We start from the raw sequence: 13,102 nt of genomic DNA on the forward strand, positions 1-13,102 counted from the left end.
AATTGATTATATAAACTGGACTGAACTAATACTAAGTTCTCTGAGTACTGAACTGATTACTGACTGAATTCTGTAAACTGACTGAGTTTATTGAGTTCAAAATTGAATACTATTGAGTTTTGAACTGAATACTGAACTAAACTAGACTGATACTGAGTCTACTGAGTTTTCCTGAGTTCGGTAACTGATCGAGAGTACTACTCATCATGACATAACTAAGATTATTCTATAACTAACACTGGCTCTAGGTAAACAGCTAAATTATCGGGTATTAAATACCCCTAGGACTTAATAGTATGAAAAGTAAAGTATCACATGACCTTGTATAGAATAGAAATGCACACTTGTTCATAATGCATCTATAGAGACATTTGCTCAAACATTTGAATGGTATGAACTAGTATACATGCTAACATGATATAATCTCACTATTTAATTCACATGAACAACTCATCAAACACTTGGAAGGCATTGTATATGCACATAGTACTAATCAACACATGAGCATCACAATTTCAAGGCTTTAACATGAATTCACATTATACTACATACATAATAATTATTTTTTTCATAAATCTTGCACTTAATCATGGAATATAAACCCAATCAACATTATAATCATGAATACACTTGAATCCAAATTTTGAAAATCTTGAAATCAATTTACTTAAAGTTTAAAAGAGTTTCTTGGACTTCAAGGATGAAAAGGACCCTTGGATGAACACTTGACATACCTTAATGCTTGAATTCTTTAAGATTGATGAATTGTTCTTGAGGATTGATCTTGAAATTGATGTCCTAGAGTTTTATTTTTTAGAGTAATTTGAGAGTAAGCATGAATTTTACCCTAGGAATAACTTAATTTCGTGCTTTTGAGGCAGAATAGAAGTGAAAAATGATCCAAATACCTCTCTGGACGTGGTTTTTTATAGACTGAAAACGTTCCCAGTGATGCGCAGATCGACACACCGCATCATTGGCATCAATGTGATGGCCAATACGCTACGTTGAGTCCACATCAGTTCACTAGAATTTGCACTAGGAGCTAGAGAAAAATATTCATCGACACGATGGGCGACGCAGTGTATCGATATCGCGTCGATCCACTGGTTGGAGCTTTCAAATGTGATCTAAACGAAGTCCAAAAATCCAAAACTTGTCCGAGAATACCCACTAACATTCTTGATCATGATTGAACCTAAAAATTATTACTTTAAGGTCATGAGAGAAGTGAAATAGAGTCTCCAACCTACGAAGGCTGAAATAATTCTAGTGTAAAAACTTAGCTGAAATTTTTGAGTCTGGGACCTCTTTTCAAGCTTTAATGGACCGAGTTATGCTTAGAATTTTGTGGGATCTTACAGGGATGATGAAGATCTAAAGAAGGGGGGCAAAAAAATGGATGAAATCTGGATCAACTACTTTGGCATGCCGGTTTATTTTGGCTTGCAAGAGTTTGCCATGGTGACGAGCTTGAGATGCCATTGTCTAGAAAAACCACCTATCGCCAAGGTAACACCCCGCAAAAGATCCAAAGCAAGAAAACGCAAGGAAAAAATAGATAAGTTGTTTGACATTGCTTGACGTGGCTACAAAGCATCGGATTTGTTGACAGATCTCATAGATAAAACCATACCAAAGCAGTACAGGGAGCAATTATGCTTAGTTTGGTTTTCCCATTCGGTTATATTGGCAGGAGACGTCAACAGGGTCATAGAAGATGATTTATTAGCGTGTGCTGAGGATTTAAATAAATCAACAATTATCCCTGGGGATATGACAGCTTTTACTTGACTATCCAATATTTACTGACAAAGCTATCCTCGGGGACAACCTCATTATATGGCTTTCCTTGGGATTTCATGGTAAAATTAATCACGATTTTAACTCATCCATTAAGTTATATTGAATATAGTTATTATGACTTTTTCTGCTTGCTTTCTGTTTACATTTTTTAGGCTTGGGTATTTGAAGTCGTTCCTCTCCTCCAAAAGTAGGTAATGGATTACCCGGATAAGTTTTCTCATCCAAGGATGTTTAGGTGGTTGGCTACAAGTAGCAACACCAAAATTAAGAAGGTTAATCTTTTTAATCATCTGGATAATACAGTATGTCTTCTTTAAGTAAAATAATTTTACTCAATGAAAGATGAAAGATAGATATTGAACAGATGTTATATCTAGTACAACAGATATTATATCTGGTACAACAGATGTTATATCTATTGTACCAGATGGGATATCTGTTGCGACAGATTACCCATCTTGTACCAACAGATGCAACAAATAGATAATCTGTTACGACAGACGATTGATGTTTTGCTTCAGATTACCCATCTGTTACTTTGATTCTCTAAACCCGACTCCTAACAGATTAACCATCTACTGCACATTATGCAATAGATGTGTAATCTGATGTAACATATTGTTAATACACGTACAGATCATCTGTTGCATAACATGTAACCCAATAAATTACCCATCTTGTGCAACTGGTGCAACATATTGGTAATTTTTTGTGATAGATAATTGATATTTTACATTAGATTATCCATGTGTTGCTCTGGTTCTCTGAACCCGACACAAATAGATTTTAACTATCTACTGCAAACTATACAACAAATGGGTAATCTGATATAACATATTGTTAATCTGTTGCAGAAGTTGACTATTAAAATATTAACCTAACTACGAAAATTATTATATTATATGATTTAAATGTATCTGTCTTTTCTTCTAAGTGGTGCATCCATAGATCGTGCCTACTGAGGAGGAGTTGTTGATGACATTTTATATTACTCTAGGTCATGTTGATACTATAGCAGACCCAATGGTGGAGTTAATAAGGAAGGAATTGGTTGGAGCAACAGCCATAAGAAGAGCAGTTAGGCAAGGTCAGCCTAATGTTGAGGCTCTTCATGACCAACCTACTAAGGCAGATTCGGGTGCTTCTTCTGGTGGAGTTGTTGGTGTTGGTGGCAGGCATACTGATGCTACTATCACTCATGATGATAAGCATATTGATGCTTAATAAAAAATAAATATGTTTAAAAATACCCCTTTTCACCTTTACACAGGTCCCTCTCACCCCTCTTCACCCTCGTGTTCTTATTGCGAATGCGAAGAGTGCAAGGATAGCCAGGATAAACTCTTTGAAAAAGTAGAGTCTATCTCTAAAGCTATCAAGAAATTCAAATCCAAGAGGGGTGTCATACCATCTAAGAAGGTAAGGGATCCATACACTCCTACAGTGTTGGTTAGGAGGAAGAAAAGAGCAATAATTGATGTACTCTCCTATCGGAAATAAAAAATAATTGCAACTCCTCCCTCTTAAAAAACTATTGAAGTTCAGCGGCTATTCAATAAGGTGGACATATACGCGTGTCTTGGTGCCAAAGAGAAGAGGGATCTACGACAGGCCAAGAATAACAAGCCAGGAGCACCAAATTACACCTGGCCTTCCTTTTTCCCCCAAGACTTCCATACTATGATAGATATATGTATGTGGTACAAGGACAAGGCAAGTTTACTTTTCCTAATCTATCCTTATAATCTAATCTACCCCATAAAAACGAAGCTACACAACATATGTGAAATTTGTTGCAATAGCTGGGTATTCTGGTGCAACTGGTAATAGTTCTATTGCAACTTACTATCCATCTATTGCATAAGTTGCGTTGGATTATTGATTGAGAGAACCCTATGCAATAGATAGACCATCTTTACAATTACTAACCTATTTAAAAACAGTCTTCTTATATCACAGCATGTTGACAAAATTCTCTGCCTCATGAGGAAAAGACAATTAACGTACCCGAAAGCTTATGACGTTGCCAATAGGATAATGGACCTCAACTTCTACAAGAAGCTCAAGGATAAGTACGATCAACTCAATTCTAAAGTGTCATCCTATGGTGCGGGACTTGATTTCTTAGTTTCTACATTGGACTTGGAGGAAGAAGAAATGATAAAATATGTTAGAGCTGAGAGGCCAAATCCACATGACAAGAGCTGGATTGAGGAAAAGAGGATTCTTACAGTCATTAGCATGAACGACATACATTATCGGGTTGTTGAGATACTACTCGAGGAGGGAAAGATCAAAGTTATGACTGTAATGAACCTGCCGTCGACAGGGTTGATATTTTTCTCCTCGTGCAGCCACTGATAGAGTTGTTGCCCATCTTGTTAAGGGAGAGTAAATTGATGAATTATTTACCAAAGGAAGTGTTGACGAAAAATCATGGGATTTTCAAGGTCGAAACAAGGGCATGAACCTTCCAAAAAATGATACCGGTTACACGAGTGGCTCACACGCTTTTGTACACATCGAATATTTGCTGATCGGCACAGAAATGGCCGAGCCAATGACCTTTTTATGCAATAATATTGTGGAAAACCTGCAAGAGGTCTGGGCTTATGGGGTACTAACTAGACACTTGGAGCCTGTGTATATAGAAGAGCCTGTGAAATAACAATTTTTTATTTCAAGTCACACTTCACTTTACTTTAAATTATATGTACATGTAATGGCAATAATTTTTTCTGATCAATGAAAGTTGAGTTTTTTATAATGCAATAGATTGTCAATCTGTTATAAAATATATTCTATCTGTTCTGGCAGATAGTTTATCTATTACAATAGGTTGGTCATCTGTTGCATTATGTCGATGTTATTTCTATCTAATCTAAGTCTAATCTGTTGCAACAGTGGGAAAACCTATTTGATAATTTCCAATAGATGACCTAAATTTTACAACATATGCCTAAATCTGTTTGATATTTTTCAATAATTACGCTTGAATATCCATGTGCTCGACAATACCAAACCAGAAGCTAATACACCACCATGAAAATTTCAGCAATTAGGCTTGAATATACATGTGCCCAACAGCACCAAACAGTAGCAATAATGACAACAATGTAGTATCTTCTTGTTCGATTTTGTTTCTCTTCAGAATCCTTGACTTTGTTCAACAAACCCCAGATTACATGATTTGCTTGTGAAGGGTGTCGTTCTTTATACCAATCAAAGTAATCGCATCCACCCAATTTCTATAAAAATAAGAACGCAATTATAAAACAATTACAAGTCAATAATTAATCAACCAATTAAATAAAAAAAATATTACCTTTGAAATCTTACAAGTAAAAAAAACTACGACCTGGATTTTGTTGAGTCCAAGAAGTCTTCAATAGAGCTTTATGACCGCACTTACAAAAAACAGTGGAAGATGCGCTCAACATTGTCAAGCTCAGTTGGAAAAAAAAAAAAAAAGACCAAATGTAAATAATTTGAAGCATTTGGATAGATAAAAAAGATGATGACGAAGAAGAAGATTTGAGAATTTAGGGTTAAATTTTAGGAAGAAGATGAATATATAAGACATTGGGGGGAAAATGACCATTGGGGGCCAAATCAGATGCCAAGTCAGCAAAAAGTGCTAACCTGACACATTTGTGCCTATTTTATTTTACGCGTTTAAAATGAACACTATCCACTTGATGCCTATTTTATTCTAGATGTTTGAACTGAACATTGTCGATGGGTGCCGCCTTTTTTATTTCAATTCACTTTCACTTTTTTACATGTAGTGGCAATCTTTTTATGTCCAATGAAAGTTGAATTTTTATAATGCAACAGATTCTCCATCCGTTGTAACAGATGTTCTATATGTTCTGACATATAGTTTATCTGTTGTAATAGGTTGGTCATCTAGTGCATTATGTTGATATTTCTATCTAAGTCTATCTATTGCAGCAATGGGAAGACCTGTTTGATAAATTCTAACAGATTACCTACCTGTTGCAACATATGTCAAATTTGTTTGATGTTTTCCAACAGAAGTGCCGTTTGTTGCAATAGATACATTATCAGTTGCAATATTTGAATCTAGTATTCCATTTCAATTAATAAGTTCAAATCTAAGGAAAAAATAAAATTCATAGAAAAAATAAAATAAATCGAAGCCTTAAGAAATGAACTGAAATAAAATCAACGAATAAATGAAATGTAAAAAAATTATTATGGGTATAGATCTCAACAAATACATCAACAATTTAAGTATTGATGCCAAGAATTCCTAAGGAGCGGTAAGGTTATTACTTTGACAGACTCAAACTATAAAGATCTACTCAATATGGAAAAGTTGTGCTTCATCCGGTGCTATAGAATTCGGCTTTGCTCATCATGGATCTTTATTGTCGCTTATGTATGATTTCTGCGCTTTCTGTTCTTTGTATTTCCATAAAAAGAGTAGAGTAGAATATTGTCAATGTTGTTTAGCAGTAGCTTCTACATCCACCTGGAAAGCCATAATTGGTCAATGCTAATTATGGAGATAAAACAAAATAGAAAAGGACAACTCATCTGTTCTAGTAAATCAAACAGGTCTTCCTCCTATTTTAAATTATCCCAAATAGATTATATTTCTGTTGCAATAATGAATTAACTATTGGGTCAAATTTCTACATAAGGAAGACCTGTATGATAATTTCCAATGGATGAACCATCTGTTGCAATATATGACTCAGCTGTTACAGCAAATAGGTCATCTGTTGGTACAAATAAAAGTTGTACGAAGAGTTGTTTGATTTGCTAAAATAGATGAGATATATGTCGCAATAGATACTTTATCTGGTGAAACAAGTTAGTCAACTATTGCAATAGATGTATATATCTGTTTGATAATTTTCAGAAGATGTTTCATCTATTGAAATAGAAATATGTTTGTTTGTTAGTTGGAAAACATATATATTTACCTTATTCAGCTTGTGTTGCTCTCCTTTGGACATTGTACATTGCTCAGTGCAATACACGAACAGAGGAGTTGTAATTTTGCTTTTTTGGATGCTTGATAATGCCTTGAAAATCACTTTTCATCTTCTCTTAGCCTTAATCTCTAATGGAGGGGATGGAAATAAAATCCTCTTTGATGGAATGACACCCCTTTTAGATGTTAATTCCTATACAAAAGCAGTTAATGCATTAATAGCATTAATCACTACATCATGTTTCGCCCTGCAGTCTTGACATTTGCATGTAGAACATTCGCTGGGAGAGGCAAAATCTGTATAACCAGTATGATCATACTCATAATGATTGGTTTTAAATACTGTAACAGGAGCATCATTAGCACCAACAGCAGCACCGCTACCACCACCAACATCTTCATCACCACTAATACTATCAACAACAACAAGCCCACCCTCCGAAATTATTTTTCTTGTAATGACTATTGCTCCAAACAATTTCATTTTTATACTATTGATGATCTTAGGGTCTGATAAAGTTTGCACATATCATAAAATAAGAAAAAATAGTATCTTCAACTCTCGATTAGTCGAAACTAGCGACGGATGCACAATCTAACATAAATTATTACATATATTAGAATGATGATTAGATCGTTCAAAAAAATCATTAATTAAAATAAAAATTTAATTATAATTATACTTACTACATCCTTAGGGGGGTTGAATAGATCAAGAAATTTTACATTTTTATCAGTTTTGGCCGACAACCATCTTAAGATTCTTGGACGGGAAACTTCTTCCTGGTAGTCACTTGTTGTCTCAAATAATGAATGGATTCAAACGTCCAAGCCTACAAAATAATGCCAATAAATCAAAACCATTATTGAGTAAAAAAAATAAATGATATCATAATAAAAGAAAGAAATATTTACCATGAAAGCCCATGGAAAGCCATATAAGTTTACGGTCTTTGGCGCTAACGGAGTCAACAAATATTGGACAGTCATTTTGAAGCTTTCATAACCCCAAGGATAGTTGTTAAACTCTTCAAGATCCTTAGAGAGATTTATTAAACCAATATTTATGTTGTTGTTAACGTCTCTCGCCCAAATAATATTATGTACAAATCAAACCAAGCATAATGACTGTTTGTGCTTCTTTGAAAGTGTTTTACCTTTCAACGCTTCTATTAAATTTTTGTTTTTGAAGCTTGGACCAACAATGGACGCTAGGTTATGACGATCACACGACTTGCCTTTGTCTTTTTTGAGTGTGTGGGGTGTTTTTTTTGGGTTAGAATAGGTATAACTTGAGAAGGAGGATAATTATTTAGTCCAGTAACTATGGCAAACTACTTCCAACCAAAAAAATAGGTATGCCACAGTAATTTATCCACACCTCATCCATCTTATTTTTATTTTCATATATAAACCTACGCTTGAGAAGTTCATATACCATATTCATTTGGAAACAAGCATTGTTGTCCTCCAGCAAATCAAGATATTTCCCAAAGTAGTTGTCCCTGAAATAAGCATCCAATTTTTGTTCTCAAAGTATTTTTCTGAAGGCGTCGAAAGATTTTTCCATGGTTGACTTTGTAGACACGTAATTTGGTTCGCCCCAAAAATTAATTTCTACTCTTTTTACCCTACCCCTACCCTCACCCCTACCGTACCTACCCTTATCCCTACCTAATTTACTTACTAACCTGCACAAACCCACGTGAACACTCTCATTTTTTCAACCAACAACACACACCACCATCTTCTTCAATAATCCACCCACAATACACACTAGGATTGACTCCTTTACACATAAATACATGCAGCTACACATAAAAAAGGGGAGAAGCACACACACTGACCTTCCATTGAATTCTCTCACAATTCACCCACAAAATCACATACTCTACTCACCATTTTTCTTACACACACATAGAATCGGAGAAGAGGGAACACACATATAGGGAGAGGGAAGAGAGAAAATGGGGTAGATTTAAGAAAAACAATAAAAAAGATAGAAAGATAGAAGCGATTGAGAGAAAGATCGGAGAGCACTATTCTAGCGAGACACCACTCTCACCGAAAAACTCAAATGCCCTCTCTGTCGAAACGCCACCAGTTTCATCCTTTTCCAGCTCCAGCGAAATAGAAATAGTTTACCCATCGCCGAAAACGGCATCTCCTCACCGGAAATAGTAAGTCAAAGATCGAGCCCACAAAACCCGATCTCTTTCAATCTATTCCGACCAAATTCCATTCGACTAAAACCAAAAATCAAAATGGGTCAGTTGGTTCATTTGGGTTAATTTGGATTTTTATTGGTTTGTTCAAGTTGCGGGTTCGACATTGAGCTTCCATTTAGGTCGAGGTTCTGTTGCTCCGTGAATTTTGATCCATCACTGATTTTAGAATAAAATAAACCATTGAGGTCCAATTCTATATCTCTCATCTCTCTTTTCGTGAATATTTTTGAATGATATGATTTTTGGTTGAATTTGGTTGAGGTGATTTTTCTTAACATTATTTAATTGTTAATTTTAGTGTGAAGTATGTTAATCACGTAGTTGATTTGGGGGTAAGTTGAATTTTGGAGGAAAAGATCAAAAATTGTTAAAAGTGAATAATGATTTATGTTGGTTCAGTGACGATAGCTTGATTCCAAATAAACGTCAACCTTGTTAAGTTTGATAGTACTATGTTTTAGGCCGTGAATCGTTAGGCAAATAGTAAGGGTAGGCAAACTTAGGGATTGTAAAGTTGGTGGAATGTTGGAGATATGTGTTTAATGGATTCGTTTTATCGCAATTGAAAAAATATACTCATTTGGTCGGGGAATGCCCCGAGGTATTTGTATTGCTTTATCCGGGGAATGCCGAGAGAAATTTATACTTGAAGATGGTGCACGATCAAGGCCTGGAACATCGGGTGGAGTAAAGCATCGGAGCATAGTTTAGGACTAGTGTAGGTTAGCGTAAGTTTATATTTTCTCATTTTTTATTTTGGACTGTATAATTGGACTGGACACTAAATTTTGACTTTTTTTGTTTTGTTTGCTTGATTGCTTGTTTTATAAGTTTAATGTGGTTTATACATTCATAGTGTCAAATTACCTAATATGCTCCACCAAGCGATCGTGATCGAACCACGGGATCGAGGGGTGCCTAACACCTTCCCCTCGATCAACAGAATTCCTTAGTTGGCATCTCTATTAGTAAATTAGTTTAAGAGTCAAATCATTTTGAAAAGAATTTTTCAAAGGCGACTTGGCACACCGAATTATGCCAAGTGGCGACTCTGAAATGAAAAAATGTAAATAATTCTTTTCGAAACAAAAATCTTCATTTTGTCACTTGATAATAAAAACTCTTTCGAACTTAAAATCTAATAATTTATTTGGAGTTAAAAAGGGGGTGTGACATCTCTGGCGACACTGCTGGGGATCTTTTCCAAAATTCGAGCTTATTTTGGAGTTATATCGGCTTAGTTCAGCATTGTGGGTATATGGGCATTGTTTGTGTTATTGTTTGTACTTTTTTTATCATCGTTGAGTGCCTATGTGCTACATGTTTACAATTTTTCATCTTATGTGTTACCGTTTTATATCTAACATCATTTGCATAACCCGAGTCAATTCTTTCTGCAACAAGTCCGTAGGACACACTGTGTACACGACCTCTAGTTGAGTCACCCTTATCTTAAGAGGGGGAGCCGTAGGCTGGTATGGAGTGGGTGGAAAGTTAAAGCAGTCATTATCGATCATACGCTCCCCTGAATAGTTTGTTTGTGAACCCAGTGTAGGTCAGCCTTTAGGTTATGCTTATCTGCATCATATTGAGACCTAGTGGGACCCACTTGGTCTTTTGTAAGAGACTCACCTCTAAAGCATCCCTACATGCTAAATGTTGTATCTCTGAGGGTGACGTGGTCATTTGACAGATTGGTTTTAGGGAAAGCATGTGCTAGAATTAAAGAAAGGTGTGTAGGTATGAAAAATCAATTAAAAAAAAAAAGAAAAAAAGAGTTTCGTAGTTTTTTAGAGTTCTTTATGACTTTTATTTTTCATAATCTAAAAATCCTAAAAGATTTTCTTACCATTTTCACGCATTTACTCAAAAACAAAAAATAAATCAAAAAGATTTTCCCTTTTCTCCTTTAGCATGTATTCATAATTCAATATTTTCAAAAATATTTTTAGGAGCTTTTTTATAAAAGGAAAATTCAAAAAAAAAGATGGTAGAAGTTTTGTTCATTTCATATAACGAAAATACCAAAAAACAAATTTCTTTCATAGTTGTTGGTGTCATTTTAATGTTAAGTGTCCAATTGAAAACTCAAAAAAAGATTTTATTGATGTTTTTCATCATCTGGTTTTATCATATACCTAAAGTTATCGTTCATCAGTATCCCTAATTGTCTAATCTGGACGAACTACTCACCCCTGATTCTCCTCTCTCGGGAGTGAGATACGTAGACAACCTATTGTTGGTTCGGGGATCTTATTTAAAATTCAAAAAGATTTTCTTCACTTTTCATTTAGAGTAGGTGTTCATATACATCTCTAAAAGAAAACCACAAAAAGATTTTTCTTTAATAGTTTCAAGTTTTATTTTCGTATGAAATGCAAAATTGAAAACCCAAAAAGATTTTCTTTGATAATCATAGATGTCATTTTGTATAGGGATGTTAAGATGAAAAATTCAAAAAGATTTTCATCAATTCTTGTGACAATTTGTTATTTTTTTTTTCTTTTTTAAAGTTTCAAGAAAAAGAAAAAGAAAGGGAAAAGAATTTAATTGGCCATTTTGGCAAGACTTCACGAACTACGCACACCGATTCTCCTCTCTTAGGAGTGAGATACGTAGGCGCCCTTCTCAGATTTGGTGATCTTTTCAAAAGAAAAGTAGAAAAAGAGTTTTGAAGAAGTGTTGCACTCTAACAAGTTTGTTATCTCTTGTTCAGTTAGTTTAAGGTGGTTGGTTTGTGGCACTGTGGCATTGTAGTTGATTCTCCATATCACACCAAATCTGAAAAAAAAGGTTTAGTTGTGTCCAACAAGAATATAGGGAGTGACATCATGGATCAAACAAAGATTCATGAAAATGAGAGTTTAAAGCAATAAATTAGGAGACTAAGACAACAAATGAATGAAATGCACCGAGCTTGGGCTAGTGGGTTGCCTTCTCCTCCATTTCCCGTTATTGATCCTACAAATACCTCAAGTTTCTCATCAAAATCGCAAAGTCAGTTTTCTATTGTTGTTGATGCACTGCAACATGACTCAAAATTCATTCCAAGCCAAAATCATCCCAATACTTCCACCACTCTTCCTCTAGCTTCTCAGTATATATAAGCCTGCTACATTGACAACACCACATACTTCCTATGCTTTTGTTGCTCAACCTTCTGTTGAGGCTTCCACTTTGGCTATCAATCCAACAGTTATGCTGCCCCAATCTACTAGTGGACCCATGTTCAATACTCTTGATGATTATTGCTATACTCCCCAGCCTACATCAATGTTAATTGGACCACCAAAATTTCTTAACAAGAAGTCTAGCTTGCCAGAAAAGCCAGAGAAAATGGTTGGAAAAATGAAGAGTGCAAAAAATATTAGGAAAAGTTTCCTAGGACCTGAGGGTAAAGAAGATGTTACATATAAAAACTGGGGAATGTCTTCAAGTGTTAACCTTCTTCCAACCCTTGAGATATCAAAACTTGAGGAGCAAGATGGACAGAAGGAATCCACGAAACAATTGGGAAAATATTGCAATCAAGTAAGGGAAATTGGAGGGAATAAGAATGAGAAAGGTACAACTGCTAATGTAGTTGGAGAACGGGCACATCCAAGAAGACGACATCGTCGTTACCATCGGTCTCAAGCCCAAGTCCATACCCAAGCTCTCTATAATCCCTCCCAAAATCCATTATACTCTATTTCCCCACCTCTATATCTAGTATACTACGCACAACTATATGTTTAACTCCCTTCTTACTCACAATGGAGCACACCAACTCCTCAGAGTCATCCTCCAACTCCAGAAATATGATAAAGCCCTTATAGGCCCGATGTTTGATCCAAGTCAAACAATGAAATAAGGCAGAAGATAAAAGATAACTTTACACTAACTGGAGAGTCGTATGCTAATTTATTCCAGAGATTGGTACAACGGTGCATGATCACTCCTCTCTTTGGGTATACTCCTGACCCGCATTCAAGAAGTTTTGATCCTAATGTACAATGTGCATATCATTCTAAAGTTCATGGTCACAATATTGAAGATTGTCATGCTTTGAAAAGAGAAATTGAAAATATGATTCAAGATAAATTAATTATGGTGCAGAACA

This window comes from Capsicum annuum, chromosome 7 (genome assembly GCF_002878395.1).
Source record: "Capsicum annuum cultivar UCD-10X-F1 chromosome 7, UCD10Xv1.1, whole genome shotgun sequence".
Classification (NCBI taxonomy): domain Eukaryota; kingdom Viridiplantae; phylum Streptophyta; class Magnoliopsida; order Solanales; family Solanaceae; genus Capsicum; species Capsicum annuum.